This window comes from Leptinotarsa decemlineata, unplaced genomic scaffold (genome assembly GCF_025532065.1).
Source record: "Leptinotarsa decemlineata unplaced genomic scaffold, Ldec_3_MD MMD2_P_RNA_scaffold_14, whole genome shotgun sequence".
Taxonomy (NCBI): domain Eukaryota; kingdom Metazoa; phylum Arthropoda; class Insecta; order Coleoptera; family Chrysomelidae; genus Leptinotarsa; species Leptinotarsa decemlineata.
In genome coordinates, this window is record NW_027412528.1 from 3,183,950 (window position 1) to 3,204,552 (window position 20,603).

The following is a 20,603-nucleotide window of genomic DNA, read 5'->3' on the forward strand; positions in this document are numbered from 1 at the left end:
AGATGTACGGTGTTTGTTCTGAAACAGATAAAAAGAGAGACCCATGATTTGTGAGTCTTGAAGCTGCGCTCTTTTCTATCGTGAACAAGAAATGGACCGGCATAATCTACTCCACTCATTGCAAAGGGCAATGCTACAGTAACTCTATCCATTGGTAGCTTCCCCATCATTGGATAGAAAATTCAAGGCTTTGCGTGAAAACAACAAATGCAATTGTGTACAATTTTCTTGGCCATGTATCTACCTGAAAATGGCAAGACTCTTCCCTGATGGCAAACAGTAATTGCTGGCCAGCATGCATGAGTTTCCTGTTCATTTCCAAAAAAAAACTAATCTAGTGAAATGATGATTTGGAGGAAGCAAAATAGGATACTTTTTAATGAAATCAAAATTGGAATACTTAAGTCTTCCTCCTACTATCCTAAGCCCCTGGTTATCTAGAAATGGACTGAGCTTGAAAATTTTGCTATTTGAAGAAATGTGTTTTCCTTGAGTGAGAGTAGAATATTTTGCTGAAAAGGCCCCCACTTATATGTTTAGCAATGAACAATAAAGAGGCTTGTAATTCCTCTACAGTTAAAGGATGATAGTGGTGAAGTCCTGAGATACCTTACAATTATGTATGAATCTTAAAAGATATGCTCTACATCTTTTGAGTTTCAACAAGGATGAGAATGTGTTGATTGGAAGCTTGTGCGTCACTTGGGAAACTAATGAGGTAGTATTTTTCGACTTCAATTCAGGTAAATTACTGCTTAGCTGAATTACCTCAGAATTTGGCCATTGCTGGAATGCGAAAGAAAAGATTGGACGTGCCACCAAAACTCAATTAAACAACAACAACTTCGAGAAACTGAATCAGCGGGGTTTTCGTTTCCACTGATATGGCACCAATTTGAAGGATGACTCTGAATTTCCGACACACGGTTACTTACGGAAGTTAAGTAAGCGAGAGGCTGATCTGACCCATCCTAAAACGATAGTAGAATCTGTACAATTGTGGACTGAAGAATTCTGTGCGCTAAGCGAGCAGAAATAACAGCTCCACACAACTCCAATCGCGGTAAAGTAGTTCGTTTCAGAGGCGCCACTTTGGATTTGGTGCACAGAAGGTTGGCAGTGACGTTTCCCTGGTAGTCAATACTGCGAATCTCTCTCTAGGTTTTCTTGGCTATTGCTTCCGTGCGGTGCATTTAGCCATCAATACTGCGAATATACACACCTACCGTATACTTGTTCTGATGAGTTACAGAATGTATGGAGTTCAATCCGAGATGGATTACGACATTTTACATGTCTTAGAATACGTAAGTCGTTAAGAGAGTGGAGCATGTCACTGAATTGAATCCATTTGGAATGGATATCTTGCGGAACGGATTCGTCCCAGGTTAAATTTTTGAGCCAAAGTCTTTGTACATGTAGCAAGTAAAAGATCATAAATTTGAACTATATTAGAGAGAATTGTTCGCTTAGTGACACGAGAATGATAACTCTCCGAACTGATATATAATAACAGATTTAGTTTAGGGGACCATAGTAACCCTAAGGTTTTGGAAGGTACCTCAGAACCAAAATACAATATTTCATCGGAAATAGAACCCTGGAACTTCATTGGAGGTCCATTTTCTAAATTTGAAGCAACCATGTTGTAGAATGGGAGTAATTTGTGAACAAAGATCACGAAGTTCTTCAATATAATCTGACCCTGTGAAAAGATCGTCCACATAAAAATCTGAAAGGATTATGCTACAAGCTATTGGGTAAGAATCTTTGTTTTTCAATGCTAGTTGCTGAAAGCAACGTATTGCCAAAAATGATGTCAACTGTCCAACTGACAGAACTTGCCAAAATATATCAGAACCTATGAGTAATTGTGAACTGGGCTAGAAGTGTTGAATTGCGAATCTGCAAGTTTCAAATTCTGAGGAATATTGAGTGAGGATATATCGAAGGAATTGATTCTGAAATACTGGGAACGACCAGATAAGATAGAGATGATGAAAATGTATTTTGCTTAGAACGCACCTTTACATTTACTATGAACTTAATCACTGATGTGACCTTAGTGTTGAGTCTCATCTCAAATATTGCATCGCTAGCATAATTTTAATTTAATCCACATTTTATTTTTATCATATTGTGCCTTTTAACGGGATTGAGTCATAAAATACCAAGCCTTAAGATTGTTACTTTTAGAAATTCTCAGCATTCAAATTTAGATTAGATTTTATACCAAAGATCGTATTCCTCAAAATCCTTAAAGACTTATAAATGGTCAGTTCACCTTATTGCTCGTAATCCATCACAAATCTCAGGAAATATTTGAATTAGCCTGGTTCCAGGCTATTTCTTTTCATGAATATTTACACCTAGCTATAGAAACTCAAGGTTGGTATTTGTGACTCTTCTTATCTATGGAGTGGACCTATTCAGATATCTAACCAATAACGTTCCTTCACCCCCGAGTTGTCCCACCATTAAGTTGCTCAAATCTCAGGTTGATATTGTAATTTTAGAAGTAAGTCGAACCTTTGTATCGAACAGTTGCAATAAATATTTATCTGTGCTATCTTCGCATTTATTTAATTTGACACAAGACTTAGTGCAAGCCTTGTGTGTAACTCAAATACGGACGATAAAACAATCGTACATCATAACATTGGTCCTTCGAGCCGGATTAGTGTAAAAATAATCAGTGTTGTTTCTATAATCCGAAAAGCAGTGAGCTTTATTCATCGCAAATTCGCTGTGAGTGCACAGTGATCATCCATATTCAATTATGTGTCATTCATCGAAAGCCGCAAGTTCCGCAACAAATCAAAGTCGATAAAATTAATCCAGTGTTCATCGACAACTTGAAGAAAATTAGTACAATTTTCATTAATCATCATCCATTTGCTGACACTTTGACGAGTTCGTCGCCAGAAGCAGTGCACCAGTTCCCGGTGCCAATAGTCAATCATAAGCTTGCCAAGTCAATTTCAATAACGGTTGGACAACAACAGTATCAGGAGATCCATATTCAGCGTGCAGGTAAGTCAGTTGGTACCACCTAAAATATACTTTTTTACATAACTACTTTTAACTTTATCGCATCTATTTCGTACCGCATTGTTATATACAACAATAAGATTCCAGTAATTGAATTAAAATGGCAGCGGAACAAATCAAAGCCTTGAAAAACAAACGCGCACTTGCTGAACGATCGTTAACTAGGTATTCAAATTTTCTTAAAGCGTTTGATCCATCTAGGGATTTTCCTGCCCTGGAAAAGAGATACAAAAAAATTGAAACAACTCGTGAAAAATTTGAAATAGCTCGAATCGCTCTGTGAGCTTCACGAGTATAGCGACGAGCTTCACGAGTATGGCGATGAATTCGAAGATTTATATTTTGAAACTCATTCAATTGCTACGAACCTTTTATCTAACCCTCTACTCGAAACTACCGCTACAGTAACCCCTACAAAAACAAACGGAATCCCACAATTCTATTATAGAGAGCCAAACTAACAATCTTGCTAACTCTGTAACTAAAGTTAATGTCGATTCGTCATTCACTAGTACCGTTTCATTACCATCCAACGTCAACCCTGCGTCAGTAAGCTCAGATCATCCTGAGCAATCGATTACACAGCAACAGCAGTTTGCTTCTGTTATCCAAAGCTCGCAACTTAGCGCAAACCTCCCAACCATTGGTCTTCCTACATTTGAGGGGTCCATTAATGCATGGTTGGATTTTCGCAACTTGTTTACATCTTTAATCCATGAAGAGCCTAGTATCCCGCCTGTTCATAAGTTACTACTATGATATATTAATTTTCTTACTTAGCTATCCCCGTTAGGGTATGCACAAACAAAAATAAATGTTGGTAATTATAAAAATAATAATGGGAATTATTCTACTTTGGACCAAGGTCCTTGTTCTTCCACCATATCCACCATGTATAGGAACATTCAATACAAATGAAAGGAAACAACACTTAAATAATATTGTGCTTATTGTTTTCTACTATTATTTTTTCTAACTTCACGGCCCAAAATTTCCCAACTTTTCTAATTCTAAAAAACAGCGAAAAGTTGAAAATTTTGTAAAATTGTCACTTCAAAATTTGTGGACTGTTCAGGACTGTTCTATTACTTGGGAGAAATTAAACTTTTTTGAAGTTTTTAAACAAGACAGAATTTCAAAGTATGGGATCTCCAAGTTATGCATGTTGGGAAATCCCAACCTTCTCCTGGTTCTTTCCCTTTTCTTATTACCTCTCCCTTTCTTTTCTCTTATTTTTATTTTTTTAATTTTCATTAATTTTTTTGCTATTATTTATTTCTCTCTTCACGGCCCAAAATTTCCCAACTTTTTCCCAAGTCGAAAAAGCAGGGGGAAGCCCCCCCCATACCCCCAATGGCGACTGCCCTGCTCACGCCCTCAGAAGGTCTACATGACTGCTACTTCGCCAAATCGATGCCTTCATTGTGAAGGTGCTCTGAATTCCTTGCACAGCATCATGAAATTGCCAAAACGGTCAATTGGTGCAACCACTGCCTTCGAAAAGGTCATCGCTCAGCTCATTTTATCTCTAGCAATTACCGCACTTGCCATCGAAAACATCACACTCAATTGCATTTCGACAGCGACAAGACAGCAGCTCCTGAGACTTACATACTCGCTACGGCGCTCATTGATGTAGTTAACATGTATTGTAAAACAAAAACATGCAGTCTTTCTTGACGCATGCTCTCAGGCTCACTTCATTACTGAGATCATCGCAAGGTTCTTGAATTTAAATCGCAAATTAGTAACAATCGCAGTCTCAGGTCTTGATAATACATCAACCACCGTAAAACAGGCTACTACAGCAATGATAAAATCTCCTCAGAACGAATTTCAACGGACAATCGAATTTCTTATCGTGCTTCAAATCAGGGCTGCTATGCAATCTATCACTATTGATCAGTCTTCCGTCGAAATTCCAAAAAACATTCACCTGGCAGATCCCGAGTTCTACAAGGTGTCGCCAGTAGCCGCTATAATCGGAGTTAAATCTTTTCTATAAGCTTCTGAGCATAGGTCAGATAGCTCTAAAAAATCACCCTAATGCTGTGCTATAAAAAGCACAGCTGGGATGGATTATAGCAGGGAAATTGAGAAATCAACCCTCATCTCGAAGCATCGTTTGCCATCTCGGCCTTCATTCAACACCGCCTGAGCAAGATCTTAGTCGGTTCTGAGAAACTGAAGAGCTTCCCTCGTCCAAGGCCCTTTCTCCAGGTAAGAAAGCTTGCGAGGAGCACTACTAACTTCATACTTCGCCGAATGAGTCCGGACAATATGTGGTAAGATTACCTTTCAACGACCAAATTAAAAATTTGGGTACATCTAATTCAGCTGCCCTCAGACGCCTCCACATATTAGAAAACAAGTTCTCTAGGAACTCTGAGCTGGAGCGTGACTATTCAGCGTTTCTAGCTGAATACAAGGATCTCAATCATATGTCGATACTCCCGGAGTAGATAAAATTAGTACCGGTTTCAACCTTCCTTCTCAACTTAAAACTTTCGTAGCCAATCGCATGGCAGAAGTTCAGCGGAAAACTTCGTGCTGTCGTTGGCGCCACCTTTTTTCTCAAGACAATCCTGCCAATTACATATCTCGTGGCCAGCTACCTAGCGAATTCATTCAAAATGTTTCATGGTTACAAGGCCCTTCTGACTGCCTCTAGCCCGAAGGAGCTTTACAATTAGTCGAGATTCCCGAGTTAAAAACAAGCTCTGAAAAAATAACTGCTTGTATCGCCTTAAATTCAACGGGGGCAAGCATTGTGGAACGATATAGCTCATTTGGTAAATTACAGCGCGTAGTAGCATTAATTCTACGATTTATTTTCAACACACGTAATAAAAACCAGCCTCGTCACGAAAATTTATCATTGAGTGACATATCGGAGGCTTATACGCTAATTATTGAGATTAGCCAGTGCTCGACATTCTCCAAAGAAATTATTTGCCTCAAGAGAAAGGAAAGTCTTTCCACGAATACCCGGCTAATCCCACTCAACCCCTATCTCGATGATGTCGGCTTACTCAGGGTTGGTGGGCGACTCCCAACTCTTGGAGTTACCAGAAAAAACCCGGCGTCCTATATTGCTGCCCAGCTCTCATCACCTAACAGATATGCTTATTCGCGAAGAATATCAACGCTTCGAACATGCGGGCACCCAAGCCACCCTCTATTATCTCCGTCAAACCTTGGATTGTTAAGGTCGTAATACCGTGCGAAGGGTACTTCATCGTTGTATACGCCGCTTTGGTGCTAAACCCCGCTTGGCTGACCACGGCTCCAGCATTCTGCCTGAAGCTCGTGTAGTAGCTTCACGACCGTTTCCAAAAACAGGAATTGATTACTGTGACCCTTTATTTATAAAAGAGAAGCGCTTCCGCAATTGAAACAAGATAAAGGTTTATGTAGCTATATATGTATGCATGGCTACCAAGGCCGTATAGTTAGAATTGGTGTGTGACCTCACCACCGAATTTTTAGCTAGCCTTAGGCGCCTTTTTTCCCGGCAGGGAAAATCCCTAGAGATTCACTCTGATAACGTGGCGAATTTTATAGGAGCTTATCGCGAGCTTCAAGAGTTATTCAAATCCGCAGACCATAAAACTGCTATGCAAAAGTTTATTGAACATGAACGTATAGTTTGGCGTTCCATACCGCCCAGAGCACCTCATTTTGAAGGGCTTTGGGAGGCTGTCGTGAAATCCTTCAAGTCACATTTGATTCGATCCGTTGGCGATACCCTATCAACTTACGATCAATTGGAGACATACGTTGTCGAAATAGAAGGGATATTAAATTCCCGACCACTTTCCGCCATGTCTTCCGACCCTAACGATATCTTCCATTTGACCGCTGGTCATTTCTTTATTGGTGGTCCACTGACTACCTTTCCAGAGGAAAATTTCGCGGACCTTCCTGCAAACCGCCTCTCGGCTAGGCAGCACGCTCAGAAGCTGAAACAGCACTTCTGGGATCGATGGCATCGTGAGTATCTCAACAATATCATCAGTCTTCATCGTCAAACCAAAATACCTAATCTTCAAGTTGGCGATCTGATCATCATGCATGAAGACAATCTGCCACCATTGTTCTGGGCCGATGGCCGCATCATAGCTGTACATCCGGGTCCAGATGGTGTCATACGAGTTGCCACCTTGAGGACCAAGAACGGCGAATATAAGCGGTGTAGCAAGAAACTATGCCTACTGCCTATAGAATAGCGACTCCGTAATCCTCTCGTTTTTTTTTTGAACTCAGTAGTTCAAGGAGGGCGGCAATTTGAGTCTAATTTCAAATATTGCATCGCTAGCATGATATTTATTCAATCCACATTGTGTCATATTGTGCCTTTTAACGGGATTGAGTCATAAAATACCAAGCTTAAGATTGTTACTTTTAGAAATTCTCAGCATTCAAATTTCGATTAGATTTTATACCTAACATCATATCCCTCAAAATCCTTAAATACTTATAAATGGTCAGTTCACCTTATTGTTCCGTAATCCATCACAAATCTCAAGAAATATTTGATTACCGTCGGTACCTTTTATCGTCGATTGGTAGCTAAACTTGGTTGTATGAGGATTAAAGACGAACTAGGATCGATGTTACGTCCACTACAGTTTGGTTTCGGTACTGCAGGTGGATGTGAAGCTGTTGCTCATGCTGCTCGTAGATATACAGGGCTTTTCATGATGAGCGTTAATTAGCCGTTTCTGGCAAACTATTCAACGGATCAACCTGAAAATTCCACAGTATGCATAAGTCAATATGACCTACACGCCTAAAATATTTTAGACGAAGCGGCGTTGTCGCTTCTACTATAAAGTATCGGCTTCTTTGATTTTTCAAATGGAACACCCCATATATAATATCATATTATGATTCATTATAACTTTGTCAACAAATTCATATACTATTTCCCTATACCTATCTATTACCGTTTAGAAGATATAAATTAATTTCCATATTTTTTTTTACCAAACATGAACTTTTATAAATGCTGATAATCTTGAACTCTCTTGCACTAAAACGATCAAATTTGAAATGGAGTGGAGTGATATTATGAGGATCTTCACTCCGAGTCATATTTCTATTTGCCTCATACAGGGTCTTCAAAAAATGCAGATACTTTGATCTCATGAAAAAATGATTGGAACTCAATTTTTTCAAATGGAACATCCTGTATATTTCAACATTTTTGAGCTCTACATCCAATTTTAGATTAACTTTGTTCAGATAATACTATTTCTATTTTGAACCGTTTTCGAGATAAACTGTTTCAAACGGAAATTGACATGGTTTCCTTGTTCATCACTCATTTTTGTAAAACAGATTTCGTTTGATGTTTCTCAATCAGTCACAGATAATACAATGAAAAGATAATTATTAAAATACTCCTCAACCATCGAATGAAACTTCTCTTCAAACAATAGTTTTATTAACGCCGAAACAAGAACTGAAAATAATAAACCCATAAATTAATGAGTTAATTTAATCGTCAGTGTATTTCAGAATATGTTCAAACACCTCTTCACCTCTACTTAAACAAACATGTAATGTCTTCAAAAGATTGTCATGTGTAGCGCTTCTGATCAAGTCTGGAGTCAAACTATTGAAAGCAGTTGTAACTCTCGATTTCATATATTCCATTGTTGTTATTGGAGTAGAGTAAACCATATTTTTAATGAAACCCCACACGAAATAATCTAATGGATTGCCATCTGGTGTTCTAGGAGGCCAACGAAAAGGTCCATTATTACCAATCCATCTGTCTTCGAAGATTTCGGTTAAAGCTTCGCTGACTGAATGAGAATTATGGGGCGGAGCACCATCCATTTGGTACCATACACGTTCTCTTCCTGGTCTATTATTTAAAATCATTTGGATTCCATTCCTCAGTAAATCTTCATATTTTGATGCATTCAAATTATCATCATAAAACTCGATATAAAAAATTACCTCATTCTTTATGGCACAAAATACATTGAATTGCCATCTTTCTTGAATACCCCTTTGGCGGACAACATGGGGATTTTCTGGCGCCCAATAATGACTGTTGTGTCTATTGAAAACTCCATTTTTTGTGAACTTGGCCTCATCTGTCCATATGATATTGTCAACGAAATGTTCATCCTCTTGAGTCTTGACAAGTAACCATTCAAAGAATTCCACTCTACGAGGTAAATCAGTCTCTTTCAAATGTTGGACACAGTAGAACTTATAGGGATGCCATTTATGCTTATTAAGAATTCGACAAATTGTCACGTAGGGTATATCTATCTCCCTTTCAGCCTCGTGCAGAGAAGCATTTGGAAATGCATGAAAGTATCCCAAAACTGTTATACCATTGTCATCATCATCCACTTTAGTCTTCTTACGAATGATTTTTGGACCGAAGGTTCCATTCAACCTAGAGTTTTTTAGTAGTCGATTTATCACGTTATTATTCGGCTTCGGAAGTTGTGGATATCTTTCATGAAATACTCGGCATGTTCTACTTGCCATTCTATTGCACTCACCATAAATTATTAATAAATTCAAGAAATCTTCATTACTGTAACCTAATTTTGACATTACTCTATTATAATTGGTAGCTATCACAATTAGTCAAAACCACCAACGAAAATCTGACGTTAAATAATGGGTTTATTTATTTGTCCAAAGCACACTATTAAAAAATATTAATGTGTACTGTTGTACGTTAGAGACCAATACCTCAATGTATACAAATTGTAACTTTTTCTAAGGTAGGTACATACCAATTTCGAATTGACTGATCTGAGACAGTTAAAAAACTGAATCAAAAAGAAATATTACTATAGAATCCTATTTAAAGGATAGGTCACAGATAGTGGTTGTAGACAAAGTGAAATCTAACCGATTAAAAGTAACAACTGGTGTACCTCAAGGCTCTATTTTAGGTCCTTCACTATTTATTGCTTTCATTAATAATATTATATATTCATGTACATCTCATAACAAAATGATTATCTATGCAGATGATACAAACCAGCTGGTGGCTGAAAAATCTCTAGCAGGCACTGTTACAACTAGCAATACATGTGCGCGCGAATTCCAACAATGGTGCGAGAATAATGGATTATAATCCATTATTCTCGTCAATAAAACCTGTTTTATGGTATTTCAACAACAAAATATCAGTCTTGACCATAGTCCATTAATAAGAATGGATCATAGGTCCATAGAGCAAGTAAAATATTGTAAATTCCTTGGAGTATACACAGATCAGAAGCTCACATGGAATGTTCATACAGATCATATTGTATCCAAACTAAGCAGTGTTTGCTTTGTTATTCGACAACTACAAGGAACAGTATCTCTGGAAACTCTTAAGCTAGCTTATTATGGTCTTGTTCAGTCCACACTGAGTTATGGTCTTATTGTTTGGGGCAATTCTGCTCATATTCAAAAGGTGTTTATAATACAGAAAAGAATTTTAAGATGTATGGTGAGAGCCAACCCTCGAGAGAGCTGTAGAGAAATCTTTGTTCGTTTGAGAATTCTAACTCTTTCATGCTTATATATATATATATATATATATATATATATATATATTTAATAACTCTTGAGGTAAAAAAACGGCACTTCAGCCATGAGAGGGGTTTTATGATCCACAATTATAGTACACGCAACGCTAATTGTATACGTTTGCCATTTTCTTGCTTATCACTGGGACAGAATTCATATATGTATTTGTATATAATCACACAGTTACACTAATGGGTGAAATTGTTTGATCTTTTATGTTCAAATGCCTTTTATTCAATGGAAGAGTTCTTAGCATTCTGTTCATAGTATATATAAATTGGTATAGGGTAGCTTATGCTTTTATTTTTATACTAATTGTATTTGTTGTATGTCTGACTAGTCCGATAAGTTTTAGGGAGACAAGTTTATATGCTGTATCTTGTAAAACTTCAGTGATGAATAAACATATCTATCTATCTATCTATAAAAAAAAGTTGAATATCCAAAATAAGTGATGAATTCAAAAAAACGAGCAAGAAAACCACGTCAGTTTTCGTTTGAATCAGTTTATCTCGAAAACGGTTCAAAATAGAAATAGTATTATCTGAACAAAGTTAATCTAAAATTGGATGTAGAGCTCAAAAATGTTGAAATATACAGGGTGTTCCATTTGAAAAAATTGAGTTCCAATCATTTTTTCATGAGATCAAAGTATCTGCATTTTTTGAAGACCCTGTATGAGGCAAATGGAAATATGACTCGGAGTGAAGATCCTCATAATATCACTCCACTCCATTTCAAATTTGATCGTTTTAGTGCAAGAGAGTTCAAGATTATCAGCATTTATAAAAGTTCATGTTTGGTAAAAAAAAATATGGAAATTAATTTATATCTTCTAAACGGTAATAGATAGGTATAGGGAAATAGTATATGAATTTGTTGACAAAGTTATAATGAATCATAATATGATATTATATACGGGGTGTTCCATTTGAAAAATCAAAGAAGCCGATACTTTATAGTAGAAGCGACAACGCCGCTTCGTCTAAAATATTTTAGGCGTGTAGGTCATATTGACTTATGCATACTGTGGAATTTTCAGGTTGATCCGTTAGATAGTTTGTCAGAAACGGCTAATTAACGCTCATCATGAAAAGCCCTGTATAAATTTTCATCCAAATCCCGATTCAAAAATTTTCCTGAAAATAGACTTCAAAAATGCCTTCAAGATGATTGATAGAAACACCATACTTCATAAGGTTAAATATTCGTTTCCAGGATTATATCCCTTTTTAAGTCAGTGTTATAAATCAGCTTCCTATTCGAGTTTTGGTGAACATCTGATTCTGTCTGAGAGAGGTGTTCAACAAGGTGATCCCTTAGGACCGGCTCTTTTTTGTCTGACCATCAACGAACTCACTAGAAGCTTATCATACGAATTTAATTGTTGGTATTTGGGCGATGGCTCAATCGCTGGCGACGAAAACAGTGTTTCAAAGGATTTAGAAAAAATCATTGATTGTTCAAAACATCTTGGACTTGAACTATATTTTGAAAAATGCGAGTTGATTACTCTTTCAACTCCAAATAATATTTCCGAATCCATTTTGAAATTGGCTCCTGGCATACACATTTTGGAAAAGTCTAAATGGAGTCTTCTGGGTGCTCCTCCCTCTAAAGATTCACTTTCAGAACATCTTCGAGAAAAACGGGAATCACTCAAATTGCTGACCACCAGATTGAATGAACTTCCAAAACACGTTGCATTTTTTCTTTTGAAAAATTGTTTGGCGATTCCAAAACTCATGTACGCCCTCAGATGTTTCCCCACTTGGTCAAGTCAGTTAGAGCTTGACGAATTTGATAATTTACTCCGCAACACGACGGAATATGTTACAAACAATCATTTCAATAATGATTCATGGCTCCAAGCAACTCTTCCTGTAAACCTTGGCGGATTAGCTACGTTCGGCTTCTTCCTTAGCTTTACCAGCTTTTCTGTCATCAGTTAATAGTGTTTCCGATCTTATCGATTTCATCCTTCCTTCCATATTTATCAATATCAAAGACGTTTTTTATTCTGAAGGTGAATCACTTTGGCATGCCGCAACTAATATTGCTCCTCCTACAGATAAAAAGAAAATACAAAGTGTATGGTACCGACCTCTTCTGAACATTATAACTGATAAACTTCTGAAATCTACAAGTGTATACGATAAGGCTCGTCTGAAAGCAGCAACGATCAAGGAATCGGGTGCTTGGCTGAATGCTTTATCTGTTGCATCTCTTGGAACACTATTAGACGATGAATTTTTCAGAATAGCAGTAGGACTTAGGATGGGTTCATCTATTTGTGTTTCTCATACTTGTGTTTGCGGTAGTATAGTTGATGAGAAAGGTACACATGGTTTGAGTTGCAGGAGAAGTGCAGGGCGTACATCTCGACATCACCAAGTGAACGACATATTGAAACGAGCTATGTTGTCAGCGGATATTCCTGCAATTCTGGAACCCTTAGGTACCGGTCGAGATGATGGTAAACGACCAGATGGTATGTCTCTCATACCATGGAAATACGGTAAACCTGTGGTATGGGACTTCACTTGCGTTGTCCCGGTCGCGGCTTCCCATCTAGCCGAAAGTCCCAAGTCTGCCGGAACTGCAGCATTTTCTGGCGAGAAATTGAAAAGAAAAAAATACCAAAATCTTGGAAACAACTATCTGTTTCATCCAGTAGCGGTTGAAACTTTGGGTGTTTATGGCCCGGAGTCTCTGTTATTCGTTCATGAACTCGGAAGGAGAATAGGCCAAGCAACGAAAGATCACCGTTATACCTCTTTTTTGATAGAAAGAATTAGTATTGCTATTCAACGTGGCAATGCTGCTTCAGTCCTTGGAACTATTCCTCCTTCACATAATTTTGATGAGATCATGCATTGCCCTAATTTCAGTACGGATCAGAAACCTCTTCGAAACAAGCCGAGATATGTGGATATTCATCAGTCTCCTATCAAGGTTAATTCACAAGTGATTGATCAACCTTCTTCTTTTACAGTGCGGTCAGTGGACTCAGGTCATTATTGCCTCCCAAATATGAGTTGCAGTCCTCGTAAAACTGGTTCCCTTTTAGTGGAAGAGCTTCATGAAGCAAGAGCCAAATCGATCCCTCTACGAAACCCTTCTTCACTTGGAAGGATCGATCGCAGCTTGAGAAATGGTTCTTATGGAGATTCTGTGAAACATGTTCTTTCTTGCGAATCAGTAGAGAGTTGTCCTGAAAATCTAGAGAAGAAAATTGGGATAATTTAGGAAACACTTGCTACATGAATAGCATTTTACAAGTGTTGTTCATGACGAAGAATTTCAAGAACGAAGTTTTAATGATGAACGAGAACGGGAATGTTTCCTACTTATTCATCAAACTCAAACACCTGTTCATGCAGCTGCAGTTTCGTAAGAAGGTATTATCTTTCCCTCCAACCGATTTCCTGGAGTCTTTGAAGTCCACTAGATACTCATTAGGACAGCAAGAGGATTGTTCCGAATTCTTGGGGTTCTTGTTGAATACTCTTCGTGAGCAAAACAATAGCAAAATCAATACTCCTGACCGCTCTGGATTGAATGATTCCATACAGCCCATCTCGTCTTGTGTTTGTAAATCTTTTGCTGGAATAATCCTCACTTGTTTACTTTGTGGTAAATGTTCAAGTAGCGAAAACTTATGTGTGAATTTCTGGAACTTCATCTAGCTTTTCCTAATATGACTAATAACCAGTACGTGCAAAGCTTATTGTTGAATCATCTGAAAATGGAATTTTTAACAGGTGATGATCGACTGTATTGCCAAACATGCGCCAAACTAACTGACTGTTATAAGGAAACAAGTATAGCTGAACCAGTCAATCTAATAATAACACTGATGATCTTCAAACAAGACTCAACCTCTAACGGAAGCAAGAAACTCTTTGGAACTAGATGAACATTTCAACCTAGCAGACCACTATTATAATATTCATGCAGTCATTGTTCACTGTGGTTCTGGCGTTGAATTTGGTCATTATTACGCATTGGTCAAAGACGAAACTGACTGGTTTAAGTTTGACGATAGTCGTGTCACGAAGTGTTCTGGCAATGCATTGAATTTATTGGAGCCTCTGGAGACACCCTACATTTTGTTTTATAAGAGAGGGGACATTGGTAGATCAAGATTTTCAGATGATGTGGTGCTGCAGGTTTTTCCGGGTTTTCCTGCAGCTGAAAAAGCAAATGCGCCACTGGAATCAATGAAGTCGCCCCGGAGCGCCAAATAATTTTTATTGTTTTTATTTTATTTGAAATTAGTAAAATTATTAAGCTACCCTATTGTATTTGCCCTCTTGGGTTTTCCTAAGATTACCCAAAGGATTAAGCCTGGTTCCGGGCTATTTCTTTTCATGAATATTTACATCTAGCTGTAGGAACTTGAAGTTGGTATTTGTGACTCTTCTCATATATTCAGATATCTGACCAATGACGTTCCTCCACCCCCGAATTGTTCTCCCACCACATTAAGTTTCTCAAATCTCAGGTTGATATTGTATTTTTAAAGTAAGTTAGTATAAGTTGAACCTTTGTATCGAACAGTTGCAATAAATATTTATCTGTGCTATCTTCGCATTTCTTTAATTTGACACAAGACTTAGTGCAAGCCTTGTGTGTAACTCAAATACGGACGACAAAACAATCGTACGTCAAATCACTTAGTTATTCCAATTACTGTAATGTCAATTTCTGCCTTTCTCAGTCCCAGGAAATCGGCAAGGTCAGACGTTATGAAGTGCACGGCATGTATGAGGATTACCTTTTGAATCGAAAATGGTTAAGTGAACGGTTAAAAGAAGTACTTTATTCGCGGAGGACAAAACGCTGGAAAACGATTGCTGAATAGACAACTCCGGATGTGCTCCTGAGGTAGAGGCAGTTGAATTATCTATGTGTAGCAAGAAGTTATGCTTTGAAGAACAGCTTCTACAGACTCCAAACTTATCCGCCCGATGGCCGCTATTTAAACAGTTAATGCAAAGTTTCAACCTCTTAACTGACTCGACTCTTTGGGTTACCGATAATTGTAGAAACTTTGGGCAAGCATAAACCTTGTGAGATATCTCATGAATTGGACAAATTTGATTGTTTGAAATGAATGACTTTCAAGTTGGTTTTTCTTGATGCCGTTCTCTGAATTGAGATTTAGATTTATTGAATTTTGATTCATTTGTGATTTGAATGAATTCAAGTTCCATTTTTCGTAAAACGCTTGGTTTTTCTTTGAGAAAGGTTAACAAATCATTCAATTTGGGAACTTCATCGACATTGTTCGGAAATTTTGTGGATTCCCACTCACGCCTTGTGGTTTTGTCGAGTTTGTTAAAGATCAGAAAAATCAAAAGTGTATCCCAAGTTTCTGTTGATTCACTTAAACTCTTTAGTGACCGTAGACTCCAACACTATCGCAGATTTTTTTGAGACCCGAAGAGGAATCCTTTTGAAGCGATTTAGTGTGTTCATGTAATAAAGATCGTTTATCGGTATAACTTTCACACAATAGATCCCACGTGATTTTGAAATTATAGCTTCAAATCTTCAAGGAAGCTATTGTTTCAAGAGTGTCACAATTCAAGGATGCTTTGAGATATGCTAGACATTTAAGATCACCAATTTTGGAATTTTCAATGATTAGTGAATCATGAAATTCTAACCAAGTTTCTGCACTACCATCAAAAATAAGCAAATTGAGGGTAGGAAGTTTATTGCTCTGTAAATCGATTGAATTTGAATTTAAATGTATGTTGTCCGTGCTTTGAAGTACGGGTATTTGATTTGTGTCCCGGTCGGTAAGTTCCGCGGTTCGTTTTGAACATTTTCATTGAGTGGAACGTCGGAAGAACTTGTACTGATAAGAGGATTCGAAATGTTGCAACTTTTAGTAGATTCTGTATGCATGTCTAGAAAATCCGTCGCATTAGCCACTAGTTTGTGATATAAATCTTCAAAAGATATGTTCTTGTAATTAATCGTCTGGGCTTTCTACCAAAAGCTCGATTTCTGTCTGAATAATATAAAAGTCATCAAGTACGTTATGAATTCGAGTTAAACGATTGCAAAACTCTGTCAAGTTGTCTGATTCGTGACGCTTTCTTCTTTACAGTTAGTTTAATATTTTGTAAATACCTCCATTTATAGCGTTGTCACTTCAACCCCGGAGCAGAGGGGTGAACAACCCTTGGAATTTTAATAGGGAATAGGGGGCGAATCGCACATCGTTTGAAAGATTTTGGAATTCTCTGAACAATGGTGTATATTTTTTTAAATTTGGACGTATTTAAAAGAGTTCTTTCCGATAATTAACTTTTTCAATATTGGTAATAGCAACAAATTGTTGTACGCCACTGCTCAGTCGGAATGTATTTGGAACTTTTTCATTGGTTTCTTACGCTACTTTTTTTATTAATAGTTTAGTTCTTCTCTGATAAGAGGACTATTACAATTGAGAAATGGTTAAAAATGCCGTTTCTATTTCTCATTTTTATGTTAAAAGTGATATTTACATTATTACTAGTAGCGAGTGTCGTAAAGTGTTGCTAAAGAAAAAATGGTTTACACAACTGAAGAGAGGGTTGAACTCGCTGAACTGTTCAATTAACAACATGGGAAGAATGTGCCGCGACAGTATGTTTTCGATTTAATTGCAAAATTCCGCGCGACTGGATCTGTAGCAAATAAAAAACGGCAAATCGAACCACCAGTAACAAATGAGGCGACACAAGTGGCAATTCTGGGCCATGAAGATGATTTCGATCGAAGCTTGCAATTTTGTGAGTTGGTTAGTGAACGAGTGGTGGAAAATCCACATTTTGTTTTCAACATTTGCTTCAGTGATGAATGTTTTTTTTTAAATGGCACAGTTAATCGCCATGATTGTCGCTATTGGGCTGATTCAAATCCTCACATTTTTCATGAAGTGCATACTCAACGTCTACAAAAATTAAATGTATGGGCTGGAATTTTTGGTGACCGTATTTTTGGCCCATTGTTTTTAGAAGGCAATTTAACCGGACAAATGTATCTGGAGCTTCTGAAAGATACTATTAATCCCCTTCTCACTGATATTATTGAAAATGACCACAATTATCGGGAGGATCTGTTAATATTTCATCAAGATGGGGCTCCTCCGCACTATGCTCTGCCTGTTCGGCAGTATTTAGATCAGATTTTTCCGGATCACTGGATTGGAAGGCGGGGCAGTATCGAATGGCCACAACGATCACCAGACCTTTCTCCGTTAGATTTCTTTCTGTGGGGTCACTTGAAAAGCAGAATTTACTGTACTCCTCCTGCATCACTCGAAGATTTACGGCAACGAATCACAAATGAATGTCGCCAAATCACTCCAGAAATGCTCCACAATGTTCGAGAACGTTTCCAGCAGAATCTCTATTTTGGCATGAGAGCTGGAAGTGCCCATTTTGAGCATATGTTAACATGAGAATAATGTAAGTAACTTCAACTCTAAATTTAATATGGTTCGTTGAATTAAAAAAATATGTACACCGTTGTTTAGAGAATTCCAAGATCTCTCAAAAGATGTGCGACTCGCCCCCAGTTCCCTATTAAAATTCCAAGGGTTGTTCACCCCTCTGCTCCCGGGTTGAAGTGACGACGCTGTAAATGGGAAAAAAAATGTCCCCCTCCCAATAAAAATCGACCTGTCTGAGCGTTTTTTTAGATTTGCAAGATTAGTACCCAAAACCTCCATGTCAAGTTTTCGATGGCCCACCCTGTATATGTATGGCAAATGAAATGAATAGATGCTTGGTTGATGTATTACACTAGTTTAATTGTGAAAAATGAGTCGAGCCAACTTATCTGTATGAAATGCATTTATCGACTGAAGAAAGTGGCTAGGATAGGACTAGTGGATACATTTGTTCTTAAATAACTAACATTGTTGTTGATATAATTGAAATAAACTTTCAAGTCCTGAATAATCCCCTTTATTTTGTAATAATTGTTAGCAACTTATAATATAACTTGACATCCGCCATTTCAACTATATTACACCATACTTCATACTACTTAATACTTTTTTGACATAAAACAGAAATCCATGGAACAGTATATAGAAGCATAGAACAATAGCTTAAAGAAAACCAATTAATGTATTACATATTCCAACACTACCCCTTAATCCATTAATTCAAATAATTTCTAAATTTTCAATACAAAATTTATGTTTAGGACCATGCAGCCCTTTTTTAAAAATATCAGCTATCATCTTATCAGTGGGTACATAATCCAGAACAACGATCCCTTTATCAATAATTTCTCTTATGTAATGGTACTTAGTATCTATGTGTTTGGTTCTACTGTGATAAACTGGATTTTTTATAAGTTTTTGAGCACTTTGACTATAATTATATTAATGGTTCATTAAATTCATCAAGTTCCTTAAGAAGGCCTGTGATAAAAACTGCTTCTTTGCCAGCTTCAGAGATGGCTATATACTCAGCCTCTGTGCTTGATAATGCTACACAAGACTGTTTTTTTAGCCTCCCAGGAAATTGCTGCATTACTCATTTTATAAATATACCCATATGACTTTCAATCATTCACATCGTTTGAAAAATCAGCATCTACGTAACCAATAATACTTTTATCAGATTTAGTAAATGTCAGTTTTTTATCAATAGTGCTTTTCAAGTAGGTACCTCAAAATTCTTTTTGCATGTTTCCAGTGTTCATAGCTATAACAAGTATTAAATTGGCTCAGATTGCTTACAGAATATGAAATATCTGGTCTTGTATGAACTACTAAATACATTAAATGAACCAATCAAATTTTGATAAGGTAAGTTTGGTAATTCAGCACTATTAGGCTTCAATTTTAAACCTGGTTTCGATGGGTGTCTAAACAGTTTTTGCTTCTTGTAATCTGAATTTTTCTAAAAGTTCTAAAATATAATCTTTCTGATGTATTCTCAAAATGTGTTTTCCTTCATTATACTCAATATTCAGGCCCAAAAAATACTTTACTGGACCTAGGCCCTTTAGCTTAAAATGTTTTGACAATTCATTTTTAACTTTTTTCTTCATCAAGACAAGAGTTTGAACAAACCAAAAAATCATCTACATATATTGCGACAATTATTATTGAACATTTTGAATGTTTAAAGAAAATACATGGCTCATGGCAAGACTGTTTGAAATTCATTTTAATCATTATTATCTTTCACTTTATTGTTCCAAATTCTTGAAGATTGTTTTAAGCCGTGTTATGAATCACACGTTAAAAGGTAAGACCTCGTTAGTCCTTAGCTCGCACAAGTTTCTCAACTTCTGAGAGTTGTCGTTCGTATGAGGGCGGCAGCTGATTAACGGAAAAACAGATTTTAAAACAGCCATATATTGCCTTTTTTAATAAACATACCTTGTTTTCTTCATTTTTAATTATAAAACCATCTGGTTGATTCATATAAACATCCTGATCAATGTCTGTATTTAGAAATGCTGTCTCAATATCTAAATGGTCAATGGACAAATTCAATTCAATGCTTAAAGCTAATAACAATCTTATTGAGGAGTTCCTCACTACAGGAGAACATGTTTCATAATAATCAATACCATATTGCTGGGTAAAACCCTTTGCAACTAAGCGAGCTTTGTATTTCACTTCACTATCAGAGGCCTTTTTTACACAAAACACCCATTTATTTTGCACTATCTACTGTCCTGCTGGTCGGTCAATTAAGACCCACGAGTTGTTTTCCATTAGCGACTGATATTCTTTTCTCATGGCATCCATCCATTGCTCACGATCTTCTCTTGCTAAAGCTTCACTTACAGTCTTTGGATCTCCTCTTTCAAAATCAAACTTTTGATTTTGTTTTTCATTGAAAACATTATATGGAACATAGTTTTCAAATGTTTTCTCTCTTGATATTCTCCCAGATCTTGTTATTATTTATCTCTGCTTCATGTTCATTTTCATCTGAATATTCTTCTTCTATTTCTTATTT

The 20,603-nt window shown here is 37.0% G+C and overlaps 1 protein-coding gene and 1 long non-coding RNA gene across 2 annotated transcripts in view; one reads left to right on the forward strand and one right to left on the reverse strand.

Moving 5' to 3' along the window:
• The window catches only part of Esyt2 (Extended synaptotagmin-like protein 2), a 125,874-nt gene that overhangs the window by 40,268 nt on the left and 65,003 nt on the right, over window positions 1–20,603 (reverse strand). The window lies entirely within an intron of this gene.
• On the forward strand, window positions 18,843–19,820 carry LOC141482898 (uncharacterized). The gene is made up of 2 exons (XR_012465794.1): window positions 18,843–19,287; window positions 19,323–19,820. It is a non-coding gene; the product is annotated as an uncharacterized lncRNA (long non-coding RNA).